General features: G+C 47.1%; 14 non-coding genes across 14 annotated transcripts; all 14 read left to right on the plus strand.

Annotated features, from left to right (window-relative positions):
* The first annotated feature begins 3,274 nt into the window (after positions 1–3,274).
* trnan-guu (transfer RNA asparagine (anticodon GUU)) lies at positions 3,275–3,348 on the plus strand. The gene has a single exon. It is a non-coding gene; the product is annotated as a tRNA-Asn (tRNA).
* A 1,049-nt stretch (positions 3,349–4,397) lies between these two features.
* Positions 4,398–4,470, plus strand: trnak-cuu (transfer RNA lysine (anticodon CUU)). Its single transcript has one exon. It is a non-coding gene; the product is annotated as a tRNA-Lys (tRNA).
* Positions 4,471–4,615: 145 nt separating this feature from the next.
* trnan-guu (transfer RNA asparagine (anticodon GUU)) lies at positions 4,616–4,689 on the plus strand. Its single transcript has one exon. It is a non-coding gene; the product is annotated as a tRNA-Asn (tRNA).
* A 1,267-nt stretch (positions 4,690–5,956) lies between these two features.
* Positions 5,957–6,030, plus strand: trnan-guu (transfer RNA asparagine (anticodon GUU)). The gene has a single exon. It is a non-coding gene; the product is annotated as a tRNA-Asn (tRNA).
* A 1,702-nt stretch (positions 6,031–7,732) lies between these two features.
* On the plus strand, positions 7,733–7,806 carry trnan-guu (transfer RNA asparagine (anticodon GUU)). Its single transcript has one exon. It is a non-coding gene; the product is annotated as a tRNA-Asn (tRNA).
* Positions 7,807–9,812: 2,006 nt separating this feature from the next.
* trnak-cuu (transfer RNA lysine (anticodon CUU)) lies at positions 9,813–9,885 on the plus strand. Its single transcript has one exon. It is a non-coding gene; the product is annotated as a tRNA-Lys (tRNA).
* Positions 9,886–10,031: 146 nt separating this feature from the next.
* On the plus strand, positions 10,032–10,105 carry trnan-guu (transfer RNA asparagine (anticodon GUU)). Its single transcript has one exon. It is a non-coding gene; the product is annotated as a tRNA-Asn (tRNA).
* A 1,052-nt stretch (positions 10,106–11,157) lies between these two features.
* Positions 11,158–11,230, plus strand: trnak-cuu (transfer RNA lysine (anticodon CUU)). The gene has a single exon. It is a non-coding gene; the product is annotated as a tRNA-Lys (tRNA).
* A 146-nt stretch (positions 11,231–11,376) lies between these two features.
* Positions 11,377–11,450, plus strand: trnan-guu (transfer RNA asparagine (anticodon GUU)). The gene has a single exon. It is a non-coding gene; the product is annotated as a tRNA-Asn (tRNA).
* An 842-nt stretch (positions 11,451–12,292) lies between these two features.
* Positions 12,293–12,365, plus strand: trnak-cuu (transfer RNA lysine (anticodon CUU)). Its single transcript has one exon. It is a non-coding gene; the product is annotated as a tRNA-Lys (tRNA).
* A 146-nt stretch (positions 12,366–12,511) lies between these two features.
* trnan-guu (transfer RNA asparagine (anticodon GUU)) lies at positions 12,512–12,585 on the plus strand. The gene has a single exon. It is a non-coding gene; the product is annotated as a tRNA-Asn (tRNA).
* A 2,306-nt stretch (positions 12,586–14,891) lies between these two features.
* trnak-cuu (transfer RNA lysine (anticodon CUU)) lies at positions 14,892–14,964 on the plus strand. The gene has a single exon. It is a non-coding gene; the product is annotated as a tRNA-Lys (tRNA).
* Positions 14,965–16,235: 1,271 nt separating this feature from the next.
* trnak-cuu (transfer RNA lysine (anticodon CUU)) lies at positions 16,236–16,308 on the plus strand. Its single transcript has one exon. It is a non-coding gene; the product is annotated as a tRNA-Lys (tRNA).
* Positions 16,309–16,454: 146 nt separating this feature from the next.
* trnan-guu (transfer RNA asparagine (anticodon GUU)) lies at positions 16,455–16,528 on the plus strand. Its single transcript has one exon. It is a non-coding gene; the product is annotated as a tRNA-Asn (tRNA).
* The last annotated feature ends 673 nt before the right edge of the window (positions 16,529–17,201 follow it).

The following is a 17,201-nucleotide window of genomic DNA, read 5'->3' on the forward strand; positions in this document are numbered from 1 at the left end:
TGTTCAAAACTCCTTTCAAATCACCATCAAGCATCTGTGGTGTGTGGATATAATGGTGATGTTTTGTTCCAAGTGGAGGAGGAGGCCTGTGTTCCAAAGAGGTCCTGTTCAAAACTCCTTTCAAATCACCATCAAGCATCTGTGGTGTGTGGATATAATGGTGATGTTTTGTTCCAAGTGGAGGAGGAGGCCTGTGTTCCAAAGAGGTCCTGTTCAAAACTCCTTTCAAATCACCATCGAGCATCTGTGGTGTGAGGATATAATGGTAATGTTTTGTTTCAAGTGGAGGAGGCCTGTGTTCCAAAGAGGTCCTGTTCAAAACTCCTTTCAAATCACCATCGAGCATCTGTGGTGTGTGGATATAATGGTGATGTTTTGTTCCAAGTGGAGGAGGAGGCCTGTGTTCCAAAGAGGTCCTGTTCAAAACTCCTTTCAAATCACCATCGAGCATCTGTGGTGTGAGGATATAATGGTGATGTTTTGTTCCAAGTGGAGGAGGAGGCCTGTGTTCCATTGAGGTCCTGTTCAAAACTCCTTTCAAATCACCATCGAGCATCTGTGGTGTGTGGATGGAATGATCATGTTTTGTTCCAAGTGGTAGAGGAGGACTGTGTTCCATTGAGGTCCTGTTCAAAACTCCTTTTAAATCCCCATCGAGCATCTGTGGTGTGTGGATGGGATGATCATGTTTTGTTCCAAGTGTGGAGGAGGCCTGTGTTCCAAAGAGGTCCTGTTCAAAATTCCTTTTAAATCACCATCGAGGCCTCCTCGATGCCCTACTGTGTTCCAGTGAGGTCCTGTTCAAAACTCCTTTCAAATCACCACCTTTCAAATACCCATTTCCAACTTTCGACTGTGATCGAATGGGGGTTTTGGTCATATAAGGAGGCCACCAGTAACTTGTAACCTATCAGGCTCTCAGACATGAGGCCAATCGATTCGCAAAATGTGAGGCTCCGTTAAAATCTGCGACCAGCCCGAAGCAATGCCCTGCACCCGCCCGGCTAGCTCAGTCGGTAGAGCATGAGACTCTTAATCTCAGGGTCGTGGGTTCGAGCCCCATGTTGGGCGTATCTATTAGCTATCTCGATTCCCAACAGGTTGTTTCGGTTTTCAGCGCGCTGTACACATTACGCTAGTGGAAAACTAGTTTGTCTTTGCCGGAAACGTCCAATTGTGCTTTTTTATAACCAGACCCAGTGGCTGACTTGCCGCCGGTCTCTGTGGCGCAATTGGTTAGCGCGTTCGGCTGTTAACCGAAAGGATGGTGGTTCGAGCCGACCCAGGGACGATGGATGTTTTGTTCCAAGGGGTGGAGGAGGCCTGTGTTCCAAAGAGGTCCTGTTCAAAACTCCTTTCAAATCACCATCGAGCATCTGTGGTGTGTGGATATAATGGTGATGTTTTGTTCCAAGTGGAGGAGGAGGCCTGTGTTCCAAAGAGGTCCTGTTCAAAACTCCTTTCAAATCACCATCGAGCATCTGTGGTGTGAGGATATAATGGTAATGTTTTGTTTCAAGTGGAGGAGGCCTGTGTTCCAAAGAGGTCCTGTTCAAAACTCCTTTCAAATCACCATCGAGCATCTGTGGTGTGTGGATATAATGGTGATGTTTTGTTCCAAGTGGAGGAGGAGGCCTGTGTTCCAAAGAGGTCCTGTTCAAAACTCCTTTCAAATCACCATCGAGCATCTGTGGTGTGTGGATATAATGGTGATGTTTTGTTCCAAGTGGAGGACTAGGCCTGTGTTCCATTGAGGTCCTGTTCAAAACTCCTTTCAAATCACCATCGAGCATCTGTGGTGTGTGGATGGAATGATCATATTTTGTTCCAAGTGGTAGAGGAGGACTGTGTTCCATTGAGGTCCTGTTCAAAACTCCTTTTAAATCCCCATCGAGCATCTGTGGTGTGTGGATGGAATGATCATGTTTTGTTCCAAGTGTGGAGGAGGCCTGTGTTCCAAAGAGGTCCTGTTCAAAATTCCTTTTAAATCACCATCGAGGCCTCCTCGATGCCCTACTGTGTTCCAGTGAGGTCCTGTTCAAAACTCCTTTCAAATCACCACCTTTCAAATACCCATTTCCAACTTTCGACTGTGATCGAATGGGGGTTTTGGTCATATAAGGAGGCCACCAGTAACTTGTAACCTATCAGGCTCTCAGACATGAGGCCAATCGATTCGCAAAATGTGAGGCTCCGTTAAAATCTGCGACCAGCCCGAAGCAATGCCCTGCACCCGCCCGGCTAGCTCAGTCGGTAGAGCATGAGACTCTTAATCTCAGGGTCGTGGGTTCGAGCCCCTTGTTGGGCGTATCTATTAGCTATCTCTCTTCCCAACAGGTGGTTTCGGTTTTCAGCGCGCTGTACACATTACGCTAGTGGAAAACTAGTTTGTCTTTGCCGGAAACGTCCAATTGTCCTTTTTTATAACCAGACCCAGTGGCTGACTTGCCGCCGTTTCTGTGGCGCAATTGGTTAGCGCGTTCGGCTGTTAACCAAAAGGATGGTGGTTCGAGCCCACCCAGGGACGATGGATGTTTTGTTCCAAGTGGAGGAGGAGGCCTGTGTTCCAAAGAGGTCCTGTTCAAAACTCCTTTCAAATCACCATCGAGCATCTGTGGTGTGAGGATATAATGGTGATGTTTTGTTCCAAGTGGAGGAGGAGGCCTGTGTTCCATTGAGGTCCTGTTCAAAACTCCTTTTAAATCCCCATCGAGCATCTGTGGTGTGTGGATGGAATGATCATGTTTTGTTCCAAGTTTGGAGGAGGCCTGTGTTCCAAAGAGGTCCTGTTCAAAATTCCTTTTAAATCACCATCGAGGCCTCCTCGATGCCCTACTGTGTTCCAGTGAGGTCCTGTTCAAAACTCCTTTCAAATCACCACCTTTCAAATACCCATTTCCAACTTTTGACTGTGATCGAATGGGGGTTTTGGTCATAAAAGGAGGCCACCAGTAACTTGTAACCTATCAGGCTCTCAGACATGAGGCCAATCGATTCGCAAAATATGAGGCTCCATTAAAATCTGCGACCAGCCCGAAGCAAAGCCCTGCACCTGCCCGGCTAGCTCAGTCGGTAGAGCATGAGACTCTTAATCTCAGGGTCGTGGGTTTCGAGCCCCACGTTGGGCGTATCTATTAGCTATCTCTCTTCCCAACAGGTGGTTTCGGTTTTCAGCGCGCTGTACACATTACGCTAGTGGAAAACTAGTTTGTCTTTGCCGGAAACGTCCAATTGTGCTTTTTTATAACCTGACCCAGTGGCTGACTTGCCGCCGGTCTCTGTGGCGCAATTGGTTAGCGCGTTCGGCTGTTAACCGAAAGGATGGTGGTTCGAGCCCACCCAGGGACGATGGATCTTTTGTTCCAAGGGGTGGAGGAGGCCTGTGTTCCAAAGAGGTCCTGTTCAAAACTCCTTTCAAATCACCATCAAGCATCTGTGGTGTGTGGATATAATGGTGATGTTTTGTTCCAAGTGGAGGAGGAGGCCTGTGTTCCAAAGAGGTCCTGTTCAAAACTCCTTTCAAATCACCATCAAGCATCTGTGGTGTGTGGATATAATGGTGATGTTTTGTTCCAAGTGGAGGAGGAGGCCTGTGTTCCAAAGAGGTCCTGTTAAAAACTCCTTTCAAATCACCATCGAGCATCTGTGGTGTGAGGATATAATGGTAATGTTTTGTTTCAAGTGGAGGAGGCCTGTGTTCCAAAGAGGTCCTGTTCAAAACTCCTTTCAAATCACCATCGAGCATCTGTGGTGTGTGGATATAATGGTGATGTTTTGTTCCAAGTGGAGGAGGAGGCCTGTGTTCCAAAGAGGTCCTGTTCAAAACTCCTTTCAAATCACCATCGAGCATCTGTGGTGTGAGGATATAATGGTGATGTTTTGTTCCAAGTGGAGGAGGAGGCCTGTGTTCCATTGAGGTCCTGTTCAAAACTCCTTTCAAATCACCATCGAGCATCTGTGGTGTGTGGATGGAATGATCATGTTTTGTTCCAAGTGGTAGAGGAGGACTGTGTTCCATTGAGGTCCTGTTCAAAACTCCTTTTAAATCCCCATCGAGCATCTGTGGTGTGTGGATGGGATGATCATGTTTTGTTCCAAGTGTGGAGGAGGCCTGTGTTCCAAAGAGGTCCTGTTCAAAATTCCTTTTAAATCACCATCGAGGCCTCCTCGATGCCCTACTGTGTTCCAGTGAGGTCCTATTCAAAACTCCTTTCAAATCACCACCTTTCAAATACCCATTTCCAACTTTCGACTGTGATCGAATGGGGGTTTTGGTCATATAAGGAGGCCACCAGTAACTTGTAACCTATCAGGCTCTCAGACATGAGGCCAATCGATTCGCAAAATGTGAGGCTCCGTTAAAATCTGCGACCAGCCCGAAGCAATGCCCTGCACCCGCCCGGCTAGCTCAGTCGGTAGAGCATGAGACTCTTAATCTCAGGGTCGTGGGTTCGAGCCCCACGTTGGGCGTATCTATTAGCTATCTCTCTTCCCAACAGGTGGTCTCGGTTTTCAGCGCGCTGTACACATTACGCTAGTGGAAAACTAGTTGTCTTTGCCGGAAACGTCCAATTGTGCTTTTTTATAACCTGACCCAGTGGCTGACTTGCCGCCGGTCTCTGTGGCGCAATTGGTTAGCGCGTTCGGCTGTTAACCGAAAGGATGGTGGTTCGAGCCCACCCAGGGACGATGGATCTTTTGTTCCAAGGGGTGGAGGAGGCCTGTGTTCCAAAGAGGTCCTGTTCAAAACTCCTTTCAAATCACCATCGAGCATCTGTGGTGTGTGGATATAATGGTGATGTTTTGTTCCAAGTGGAGGAGGAGGCCTGTGTTCCAAAGAGGTCCTGTTCAAAACTCCTTTCAAATCACCATCAAGCATCTGTGGTGTGTGGATATAATGGTGATGTTTTGTTCCAAGTGGAGGAGGAGGCCTGTGTTCCAAAGAGGTCCTGTTCAAAACTCCTTTCAAATCACCATCGAGCATCTGTGGTGTGAGGATATAATGGTAATGTTTTGTTTCAAGTGGAGGAGGCCTGTGTTCCAAAGAGGTCCTGTTCAAAACTCCTTTCAAATCACCATCGAGCATCTGTGGTGTGTGGATATAATGGTGATGTTTTGTTCCAAGTGGAGGAGGAGGCCTGTGTTCCAAAGAGGTCCTGTTCAAAACTCCTTTCAAATCACCATCGAGCATCTGTGGTGTGTGGATATAATGGTGATGTTTTGTTCCAAGTGGAGGACTAGGCCTGTGTTCCATTGAGGTCCTGTTCAAAACTCCTTTCAAATCACCATCGAGCATCTGTGGTGTGTGGATGGAATGATCATATTTTGTTCCAAGTGGTAGAGGAGGACTGTGTTCCATTGAGGTCCTGTTCAAAACTCCTTTTAAATCCCCATCGAGCATCTGTGGTGTGTGGATGGAATGATCATGTTTTGTTCCAAGTGTGGAGGAGGCCTGTGTTCCAAAGAGGTCCTGTTCAAAATTCCTTTTAAATCACCATCGAGGCCTCCTCGATGCCCTACTGTGTTCCAGTGAGGTCCTGTTCAAAACTCCTTTCAAATCACCACCTTTCAAATACCCATTTCCAACTTTCGACTGTGATCGAATGGGGGTTTTGGTCATATAAGGAGGCCACCAGTAACTTGTAACCTATCAGGCTCTCAGACATGAGGCCAATCGATTCGCAAAATGTGAGGCTCCGTTAAAATATGCGACCAGCCCGAAGCAATGCCCTGCACCCGCCCGGCTAGCTCAGTCGGTAGAGCATGAGACTCTTAATCTCAGGGTCGTGGGTTCGAGCCCCATGTTGGGCGTATCTATTAGCTATCTCTCTTCCCAACAGGTGGTTTCGGTTTTCAGCGCGCTGTACATATTACGCTAGTGGAAAACTAGTTTGTCTTTGCCGGAAACGTCCAATTGTCCTTTTTTATAACCAGACCCAGTGGCTGACTTGCCGCCGTTTCTGTGGCGCAATTGGTTAGCGCGTTCGGCTGTTAACCGAAAGGATGGTGGTTCGAGCCCACCCAGGGACGATGGATGTTTTGTTCCAAGTGGAGGAGGAGGCCTGTGTTCCAAAGAGGTCCTGTTCAAAACTCCTTTCAAATCACCATCGAGCATCTGTGGTGTGAGGATATAATGGTGATGTTTTGTTCCAAGTGGAGGAGGAGGCCTGTGTTCCATTGAGGTCCTGTTCAAAACTCCTTTCAAATCACCATCGAGCATCTGTGGTGTGTGGATGGAATGATCATGTTTTGTTCCAAGTGGAGGAGGAGGCCTGTGTTCCAAAGAGGTCCTGTTCAAAACTCCTTTCAAATCACCATCGAGCATCTGTGGTGTGTGGATGGAATGATCATGTTTTGTTCCAAGTGGTAGAGGAGGACTGTGTTCCATTGAGGTCCTGTTCAAAACTCCTTTTAAATCCCCATCGAGCATCTGTGGTGTGTGGATGGAATGATCATGTTTTGTTCCAAGTGTGGAGGAGGCCTGTGTTCCAAAGAGGTCCTGTTCAAAATTCCTTTTAAATCACCATCGAGCATCTGTGGTGTGTGGATGGAATGATCATGTTTTGTTCCAAATGGTAGAGGAGACTGTGTTCCAAAGAGGTCCTGTTCAAAATTCCTTTTAAATCACCATCGAGCATCTGTGGTGTGTGGATGGAATGATTATGTTTTGTTCCAAATGGTAGAGGAGACTGTGTTCCAAAGAGGTCCTGTTCAAAACTCCTTTCAAATCACCATCGAGCATCTGTGGTGTGAGGATATAATGGTGATGTCCTCCATCCCTTGTTTTGTTCCAAGGGGTGGAGGAGGCCTGTGTTCCAAAGAGGTCCTGTTCAAAACTCCTTTCAAATCACCATCGAGCATCTGTGGTGTGTGGATATAATGGTGATGTTTTGTTCCAAGTGGAGGAGGAGGCCTGTGTTCCAAAGAGGTCCTGTTCAAAACTCCTTTCAAATCACCATCGAGCATCTGTGGTGTGAGGATATAATGGTAATGTTTTGTTCCAAGTGGAGGAGGAGGCCTGTGTTCCAAAGAGGTCCTGTTCAAAACTCCTTTCAAATCACCATCGAGCATCTGTGGTGTGTGGATATAATGGTGATGTTTTGTTCCAAGTGGAGGAGGAGGCCTGTGTTCCAAATAGGTCCTGTTCAAAACTCCTTTCAAATCACCATCGAGCATCTGTGGTGTGTGGATGGAATGATCATGTTTTGTTCCAAGTGTGGAGGAGGCCTGTGTTCCAAAGAGGTCCTGTTCAAAATTCCTTTTAAATCACCATCGAGGCCTCCTCGATGCCCTACTGTGTTCCAGTGAGGTCCTGTTCAAAACTCCTTTCAAATCACCACCTTTCAAATACCCATTTCCAACTTTCGACTGTGATCGAATGGGGGTTTTGGTCATAAAAGGAGGCCACCAGTAACTTGTAACCTATCAAGCTCTCAGACATGAGGCCAATCGATTCGCAAAATATGAGGCTCCATGAAAATCTGCGACCAGCCCGAAGCATAGCCCTGCACCCGCCCGGCTAGCTCAGTCGGTAGAGCATGAGACTCTTAATCTCAGGGTCGTGGGTTTGAGCCCCACGTTGGGCGTATCTATTAGCTATCTCTCTTCCCAACAGGTGGTCTCGGTTTTCAGCGCGCTGTACACATTACGCTAGTGGAAAACTAGTTTGTCTTTGCCGGAAACGTCCAATTGTGCTTTTTTATAACCTGACCCAGTGGCTGACTTGCCGCCGGTCTCTGTGGCGCAATTGGTTAGCGCATTCGGCTGTTAACCGAAAGGATGGTGGTTCGAGCCCACCCAGGGACGATGGATGTTTTGTTCCAAGGGGTGGAGGAGGCCTGTGTTCCAAAGAGGTCCTGTTCAAAACTCCTTTCAAATCACCATCGAGCATCTGTGGTGTGAGGATATAATGGTAATGTTTTGTTCCAAGTGGAGGAGGAGGCCTGTGTTCCAAAGAGGTCCTGTTCAAAACTCCTTTCAAATCACCATCGAGCATCTGTGGTGTGTGGATATAATGGTGATGTTTTGTTCCAAGTGGAGGAGGAGGCCTGTGTTCCAAAGAGGTCCTGTTCAAAACTCCTTTCAAATCACCATCGAGCATCTGTGGTGTGAGGATATAATGGTGATGTTTTGTTCCAAGTGGAGGAGGAGGCCTGTGTTCCAAAGAGGTCCTGTTCAAAACTCCTTTCAAATCACCATCGAGCATATGTGGTGTGTGGATATAATGGTGATGTTTTGTTCCAAGTGGAGGAGGAGGCCTGTGTTCCAAGAGGTCCTGTTCAAAACTCCTTTCAAATCACCATCGAGCATCTGTGGTGTGAGGATATAATGGTGATGTTTTGTTCCAAGTGGAGGAGGAGGCCTGTGTTCCATTGAGGTCCTGTTCAAAACTCCTTTTAAATCCCCATCGAGCATCTGTGGTGTGTGGATGGAATGATCATGTTTTGTTCCAAGTGTGGAGGAGGCCTGTGTTCCAAAGAGGTCCTGTTCAAAATTCCTTTTAAATCACCATCGAGCATCTGTGGTGTGTGGATGGAATGATCATGTTTTGTTCCAAATGGTAGAGGAGACTGTGTTCCAAAGAGGTCCTGTTCAAAACTCCTTTCAAATCACCATCGAGCATCTGTGGTGTGAGGATATAATGGTGATGTCCTCCATCCCTTGTTTTGTTCCAAGGGGTGGAGGAGGCCTGTGTTCCAAAGAGGTCCTGTTCAAAACTCCTTTCAAATCACCATCGAGCATCTGTGGTGTGAGGATATAATGGTGATGTTTTGTTCCAAGTGGAGGATGAGGCCTGTGTTCAAAACTCCTTTCAAATCACCATCGAGCATCTGTGGTGTGAGGATATAATGGTGATGTCCTCCATCCCTTGTTTTGTTCCAAGGGGTGGAGGAGGCCTGTGTTCCAAAGAGGTCCTGTTCAAAACTCCTTTCAAATCACCATCGAGCATCTGTGGTGTGTGGATATAATGGTGATGTTTTGTTCCAAGTGGTAGAGGAGGACTGTGTTCCATTGAGGTCCTGTTCAAAACTCCTTTCAAATCACCATCGAGCATCTGTGGTGTGTGGATATAATGGTGATGTTTTGTTCCAAGTGGAGGAGGAGGCCTGTGTTCCAAAGAGGTCCTGTTCAAAACTCCTTTCAAATCACCATCGAGCATCTGTGGTGTGTGGATATAATGGTGATGTTTTGTTCCAAGTGGAGGAGGAGGCCTGTGTTCCAAAGAGGTCCTGTTCAAAACTCCTTTCAAATCACCATCGAGCATCTGTGGTGTGAGGATATAATGGTGATGTTTTGTTCCAAGTGGAGGAGGAGGCCTTTGTTCCATTGAGGTCCTGTTCAAAACTCCTTTCAAATCACCATTGAGAATCTGTGGTGTGTGGATGGAATGATCATGTTTTGTTCCAAGTGGTAGAGGAGGACTGTGTTCCATTGAGGTCCTGTTCAAAACTCCTTTTAAATCCCCATCGAGCATCTGTGGTGTGTGGATGGAATGATCATGTTTTGTTCCAAGTGTGGAGGAGGCCTGTGTTCCAAAGAGGTCCTGTTCAAAATTCCTTTTAAATCACCATCGAGGCCTCCTCGATGCCCTACTGTGTTCCAGTGAGGTCCTGTTCAAAACTCCTTTCAAATCACCACCTTTCAAATACCCATTTCCAACTTTCGACTGTGATCGAATGGGGGTTTTGGTCATAAAAGAAGGCCACCAGTAACTTGTAACCTATCAAGCTCTCAGACATGAGGCCAATCGATTCGCAAAATATGAGGCTCCATTAAAATCTGCGACCAGCCCGAAGCAAAGCCCTGCACCCGCCCGGCTAGCTCAGTCGGTAGAGCATGAGACTCTTAATCTCAGGGTCGTGGGTTCGAGCCCCACGTTGGGCGTATCTATTAGCTATCTCTCTTCCCAACAGGTGGTCTTGGTTTTCAGCGCGCTGTACACATTACGCTAGTGGAAAACTTGTTTGTCTTTGCCGGAAACGTCCAATTGTGCTTTTTTATAACGTGACCCAGTGGCTGACTTGCCGCCGGTCTCTGTGGCGCAATTGGTTAGCGCGTTCGGCTGTTAACCGAAAGGATGGTGGTTCGAGCCCACCCAGGGACGATGGATGTTTTGTTCCAAGGGGTGGAGGAGGCCTGTGTTCCAAAGAGGTCCTGTTCAAAACTCCTTTCAAATCACCATCGAGCATCTGTGGTGTGTGGATATAATGGTGATGTTTTGTTCCAAGTGGAGAAGGAGGCCTGTGTTCCAAAGAGGTCCTGTTCAAAACTCCTTTCAAATCACCATCGAGCATCTGTGGTGTGAGGATATAATGGTAATGTTTTGTTCCAAGTGGAGGAGGAGGCCTGTGTTCCAAAGAGGTCCTGTTCAAAACTCCTTTCAAATCACCATCGAGTATCTGTGGTGTGTGGATATAATGGTGATGTTTTGTTCCAAGTGGAGGAGGAGGCCTGTGTTCCAAAGAGGTCCTGTTCAAAACTCCTTTCAAATCACCATCGAGCATCTGTGGTGTGAGGATATAATGGTGATGTTTTGTTCCAAGTGGAGGAGGAGGCCTGTGTTCCATTGAGGTCCTGTTCAAAACTCCTTTCAAATCACCATCGAGCATCTGTGGTGTGTGGATATAATGGTGATGTTTTGTTCCAAATGGAGGAGGAGGCCTGTGTTCCAAAGAGGTCCTGTTCAAAACTCCTTTCAAATCACCATCGAGCATCTGTGGTGTGAGGATGGAATGATCATGTTTTGTTCCAAGTGGTAGAGGAGGACTGTGTTCCATTGAGGTCCTGTTCAAAACTCCTTTTAAATCCCCATCGAGCATCTGTGGTGTGTGGATGGAATGATCATGTTTTGTTCCAAGTGTGGAGGAGGCCTGTGTTCCAAAGAGGTCCTGTTCAAAATTCCTTTTAAATCACCATCGAGGCCTCCTCGATGCCCTACTGTGTTCCAGTGAGGTCCTGTTCAAAACTCCTTTCAAATCACCACCTTTCAAATACCCATTTCCAACTTTTGACTGTGATCTAATGGGGGTTTTGGTCATAAAAGGAGGCCACCGGTAACTTGTAACCTATCAAGCTCTCAGACATGAGGCCAATCGATTCGCAAAATATGAGGCTCCATTAAAATCTGCGACCAGCCCGAAGCAAAGCCCTGCACCCGCCCGGCTAGCTCAGTCGGTAGAGCATGAGACTCTTAATCTCAGGGTCGTGGGTTCGAGCCCCACGTTGGGCGTATCTATTAGCTATCTCTCTTCCCAACAGGTGGTCTCGGTTTTCAGCGCGCTGTACACATTACGCTAGTGGAAAACTTGTTTGTCTTTGCCGGAAACGTCCAATTGTGCTTTTTTATAACGTGACCCAGTGGCTGACTTGCCGCCGGTCTCTGTGGCGCAATTGGTTAGCGCGTTCGGCTGTTAACCGAAAGGATGGTGGTTCGAGCCCACCCAGGGACGATGGATGTTTTGTTCCAAGGGGTGGAGGAGGCCTGTGTTCCAAAGAGGTCCTGTTCAAAAATCCTTTCAAATCACCATCGAGCATCTGTGGTGTGTGGATATAATGGTGATGTTTTGTTCCAAGTGGAGGAGGAGGCCTGTGTTCCAAAGAGGTCCTGTTCAAAACTCCTTTCAAATCACCATCGAGCATCTGTGGTGTGAGGATATAATGGTAATGTTTTGTTCCAAGTGGAGGAGGAGGCCTGTGTTCCAAAGAGGTCCTGTTCAAAACTCCTTTCAAATCACCATCGAGCATCTGTGGTGTGTGGATATAATGGTGATGTTTTGTTCCAAGTGGAGGAGGAGGCCTGTGTTCCAAAGAGGTCCTGTTCAAAACTCCTTTCAAATCACCATCGAGCATCTGTGGTGTGAGGATATAATGGTGATGTTTTGTTCCAAGTGGAGGAGGAGGCCTGTGTTCCATTGAGGTCCTGTTTAAAACTCCTTTTAAATCCCCATCGAGCATCTGTGGTGTGTGGATGGAATGATCATGTTTTGTTCCAAGTGTGGAGGAGGCCTGTGTTCCAAAGAGGTCCTGTTCAAAATTCCTTTTAAATCACCATCGAGGCCTCCTCGATGCCCTACTGTGTTCCAGTGAGGTCCTGTTCAAAACTCCTTTCAAATCACCACCTTTCAAATACCCATTTCCAACTTTTGACTGTGATCGAATGGGGGTTTTGGTCATAAAAGGAGGCCACCAGTAACTTGTAACCTATCAAGCTCTCAGACATGAGGCCAATCGATTCGCAAAATATGAGGCTCCATTAAAATCTGCGACCAGCCCGAAGCATAGCCCTGCACCCGCCCGGCTAGCTCAGTCGGTAGAGCATGAGACTCTTAATCTCAGGGTCGTGGGTTCGAGCCCCACGTTGGGCGTATCTATTAGCTATCTCTCTTCCCAACAGGTGGTCTCGGTTTTCAGCGCGCTGTACACATTACGCTAGTGGAAAACTAGTTTGTCTTTGCCGGAAACGTCCAATTGTGCTTTTTTATAACCTGACCCAGTGGCTGACTTGCCGCCGGTCTCTGTGGCGCAATTGGTTAGCGCGTTCGGCTGTTAACCGAAAGGATGGTGGTTCGAGCCCACCCAGGGACGATGGATGTTTTGTTCCAAGGGGTGGAGGAGGCCTGTGTTCCAAAGAGGTCCTGTTCAAAACTCCTTTCAAATCACCATCGAGCATCTGTGGTGTGAGGATATAATGGTAATGTTTTGTTCCAAGTGGAGGAGGAGGCCTGTGTTCCAAAGAGGTCCTGTTCAAAACTCCTTTCAAATCACCATCGAGCATCTCTGGTGTGTGGATATAATGGTGATGTTTTGTTCCAAGTGGAGGAGGAGGCCTGTGTTCCAAAGAGGTCCTGTTCAAAACTCCTTTCAAATCACCATCGAGCATCTGTGGTGTGAGGATATAATGGTAATGTTTTGTTCCAAGTGGAGGAGGAGGCCTGTGTTCCAAAGAGGTCCTGTTCAAAACTCCTTTCAAATCACCATCGAGCATATGTGGTGTGTGGATATAATGGTGATGTTTTGTTCCAAGTGGAGGAGGAGGCCTGTGTTCCAAGAGGTCCTGTTCAAAACTCCTTTCAAATCACCATCGAGCATCTGTGGTGTGAGGATATAATGGTGATGTTTTGTTCCAAGTGGAGGAGGAGGCCTGTGTTCCATTGAGGTCCTGTTCAAAACTCCTTTTAAATCCCCATCGAGCATCTGTGGTGTGTGGATGGAATGATCATGTTTTGTTCCAAGTGTGGAGGAGGCCTGTGTTCCAAAGAGGTCCTGTTCAAAATTCCTTTTAAATCACCATCGAGCATCTTTGGTGTGTGGATGGAATGATCATGTTTTGTTCCAAATGGTAGAGGAGACTGTGTTCCAAAGAGGTCCTGTTCAAAACTCCTTTCAAATCACCATCGAGCATCTGTGGTGTGAGGATATAATGGTGATGTCCTCCATCCCTTGTTTTGTTCCAAGGGGTGGAGGAGGCCTGTGTTCCAAAGAGGTCCTGTTCAAAACTCCTTTCAAATCACCATCGAGCATCTGTGGTGTGAGGATATAATGGTGATGTTTTGTTCCAAGTGGAGGATGAGGCCTGTGTTCAAAACTCCTTTCAAATCACCATTGAGCATCTGTGGTGTGTGGATGGAATGATCATGTTTTGTTCCAAGTGTGGAGGAGGCCTGTGTTCCAAAGAGGTCCTGTTCAAAATTCCTTTCAAATCACCATCGAGCATCTGTGGTGTGTGGATATAATGGTGATGTTTTGTTCCAAGTGGTAGAGGAGGACTGTGTTCCATTGAGGTCCTGTTCAAAACTCCTTTCAAATCACCATCGAGCATCTGTGGTGTGTGGATATAATGGTGATGTTTTGTTCCAAGTGGAGGAGGAGGCCTGTGTTCCAAAGAGGTCCTGTTCAAAACTCCTTTCAAATCACCATCGAGCATCTGTGGTGTGTGGATATAATGGTGATGTTTTGTTCCAAGTGGAGGAGGAGGCCTGTGTTCCAAAGAGGTCCTGTTGAAAACTCCTTTCAAATCACCATCGAGCATCTGTGGTGTGAGGATATAATGGTGATGTTTTGTTCCAAGTGGAGGAGGAGGCCTTTGTTCCATTGAGGTCCTGTTCAAAACTCCTTTCAAATCACCATTGAGAATCTGTGGTGTGTGGATATAATGGTGATGTTTTGTTCCAAGTGGAGGAGGAGGCCTGTGTTCCAAAGAGGTCCTGTTCAAAACTCCTTTCAAATCACCATCGAGCATCTGTGGTGTGTGGATATAATGGTGATGTTTTGTTCCAAGTGGAGGAGGAGGCCTGTGTTCCAAAGAGGTCCTGTTCAAAACTCCTTTCAAATCACCATCGAGCATCTGTGGTGTGAGGATATAATGGTGATGTTTTGTTCCAAGTGGAGGAGGAGGCCTTTGTTCCATTGAGGTCCTGTTCAAAACTCCTTTCAAATCACCATTGAGAATCTGTGGTGTGTGGATGGAATGATCATGTTTTGTTCCAAGTGGTAGAGGAGGACTGTGTTCCATTGAGGTCCTGTTCAAAACTCCTTTTAAATCCCCATCGAGCATCTGTGGTGTGTGGATGGAATGATCATGTTTTGTTCCAAGTGTGGAGGAGGCCTGTGTTCCAAAGAGGTCCTGTTCAAAATTCCTTTTAAATCACCATCGAGGCCTCCTCGATGCCCTACTGTGTTCCAGTGAGGTCCTGTTCAAAACTCCTTTCAAATCACCACCTTTCAAATACCCATTTCCAACTTTCGACTGTGATCGAATGGGGGTTTTGGTCATAAAAGAAGGCCACCAGTAACTTGTAACCTATCAAGCTCTCAGACATGAGGCCAATCGATTCGCAAAATATGAGGCTCCATTAAAATCTGCGACCAGCCCGAAGCAAAGCCCTGCACCCGCCCGGCTAGCTCAGTCGGTAGAGCATGAGACTCTTAATCTCAGGGTCGTGGGTTCGAGCCCCACGTTGGGCGTATCTATTAGCTATCTCTCTTCCCAACAGGTGGTCTCGGTTTTCAGCGCGCTGTACACATTACGCTAGTGGAAAACTTGTTTGTCTTTGCCGGAAACGTCCAATTGTGCTTTTTTATAACGTGACCCAGTGGCTGACTTGCCGCCGGTCTCTGTGGCGCAATTGGTTAGCGCGTTCGGCTGTTAACCGAAAGGATGGTCGTTCGAGCCCACCCAGGGACGATGGATGTTTTGTTCCGAGGGGTGGAGGAGGCCTGTGTTCCAAAGAGGTCCTGTTCAAAACTCCTTTCAAATCACCATCGAGCATCTGTGGTGTGTGGATATAATGGTGATGTTTTGTTCCAAGTGGAGAAGGAGGCCTGTGTTCCAAAGAGGTCCTGTTCAAAACTCCTTTCAAATCACCATCGAGCATCTGTGGTGTGAGGATATAATGGTAATGTTTTGTTCCAAGTGGAGGAGGAGGCCTGTGTTCCAAAGAGGTCCTGTTCAAAACTCCTTTCAAATCACCATCGAGTATCTGTGGTGTGTGGATATAATGGTGATGTTTTGTTCCAAGTGGAGGAGGAGGCCTGTGTTCCAAAGAGGTCCTGTTCAAAACTCCTTTCAAATCACCATCGAGCATCTGTGGTGTGAGGATATAATGGTGATGTTTTGTTCCAAGTGGAGGAGGAGGCCTGTGTTCCATTGAGGTCCTGTTCAAAACTCCTTTCAAATCACCATCGAGCATCTGTGGTGTGTGGATATAATGGTGATGTTTTGTTCCAAATGGAGGAGGAGGCCTGTGTTCCAAAGAGGTCCTGTTCAAAACTCCTTTCAAATCACCATCGAGCATCTGTGGTGTGAGGATGGAATGATCATGTTTTGTTCCAAGTGGTAGAGGAGGACTGTGTTCCATTGAGGTCCTGTTCAAAACTCCTTTTAAATCCCCATCGAGCATCTGTGGTGTGTGGATGGAATGATCATGTTTTGTTCCAAGTGTGGAGGAGGCCTGTGTTCCAAAGAGGTCCTGTTCAAAATTCCTTTTAAATCACCATCGAGGCCTCCTCGATGCCCTACTGTGTTCCAGTGAGGTCCTGTTCAAAATCCTTTCAAATCACCACCTTTCAAATACCCATTTCCAACTTTTGACTGTGATCTAATGGGGGTTTTGGTCATAAAAGGAGGCCACCAGTAACTTGTAACCTATCAAGCTCTCAGACATGAGGCCAATCGATTCGCAAAATATGAGGCTCCATTAAAATCTGCGACCAGCCCGAAGCAAAGCCCTGCACCCGCCCGGCTAGCTCAGTCGGTAGAGCATGAGACTCTTAATCTCAGGGTCGTGGGTTCGAGCCCCACGTTGGGCGTATCTATTAGCTATCTCTCTTCCCAACAGGTGGTCTCGGTTTTCAGCGCGCTGTACACATTACGCTAGTGGAAAACTTGTTTGTCTTTGCCGGAAACGTCCAATTGTGCTTTTTTATAACGTGACCCAGTGGCTGACTTGCCGCCGGTCTCTGTGGCGCAATTGGTTAGCGCGTTCGGCTGTTAACCGAAAGGATGGTGGTTCGAGCCCACCCAGGGACGATGGATGTTTTGTTCCAAGGGGTGGAGGAGGCCTGTGTTCCAAAGAGGTCCTGTTCAAAACTCCTTTCAAATCACCATCGAGCATCTGTGGTGTGTGGATATAATGGTGATGTTTTGTTCCAAGTGGAGGAGGAGGCCTGTGTTCCAAAGAGGTCCTGTTCAAAACTCCTTTCAAATCACCATCGAGCATCTGTGGTGTGAGGATATAATGGTAATGTTTTGTTCCAAGTGGAGGAGGAGGCCTGTGTTCCAAAGAGGTCCTGTTCAAAACTCCTTTCAAATCACCATCGAGCATCTGTGGTGTGTGGATATAATGGTGATGTTTTGTTCCAAGTGGAGGAGGAGGCCTGTGTTCCAAAGAGGTCCTGTTCAAAACTCCTTTCAAATCACCATCGAGCATCTGTGGTGTGAGGATATAATGGTGATGTTTTGTTCCAAGTGGAGGAGGAGGCCTGTGTTCCATTGAGGTCCTGTTTAAAACTCCTTTTAAATCCCCATCGAGCATCTGTGGTGTGTGGATGGAATGATCATGTTTTGTTCCAAGTGTGGAGGAGGCCTGTGTTCCAAAGAGGTCCTGTTCAAAATTCCTTTTAAATCACCATCGAGGCCTCCTCGATGCCCTACTGTGTTCCAGTGAGGTCCTGTTCAAAACTCCTTTCAAATCACCACCTTT

Source organism: Rhinichthys klamathensis, unplaced genomic scaffold (genome assembly GCF_029890125.1).
Source record: "Rhinichthys klamathensis goyatoka isolate OS25496 unplaced genomic scaffold, OSU_Roscu_1.1 h1tg000001l_1, whole genome shotgun sequence".
Taxonomy (NCBI): domain Eukaryota; kingdom Metazoa; phylum Chordata; class Actinopteri; order Cypriniformes; family Leuciscidae; genus Rhinichthys; species Rhinichthys klamathensis.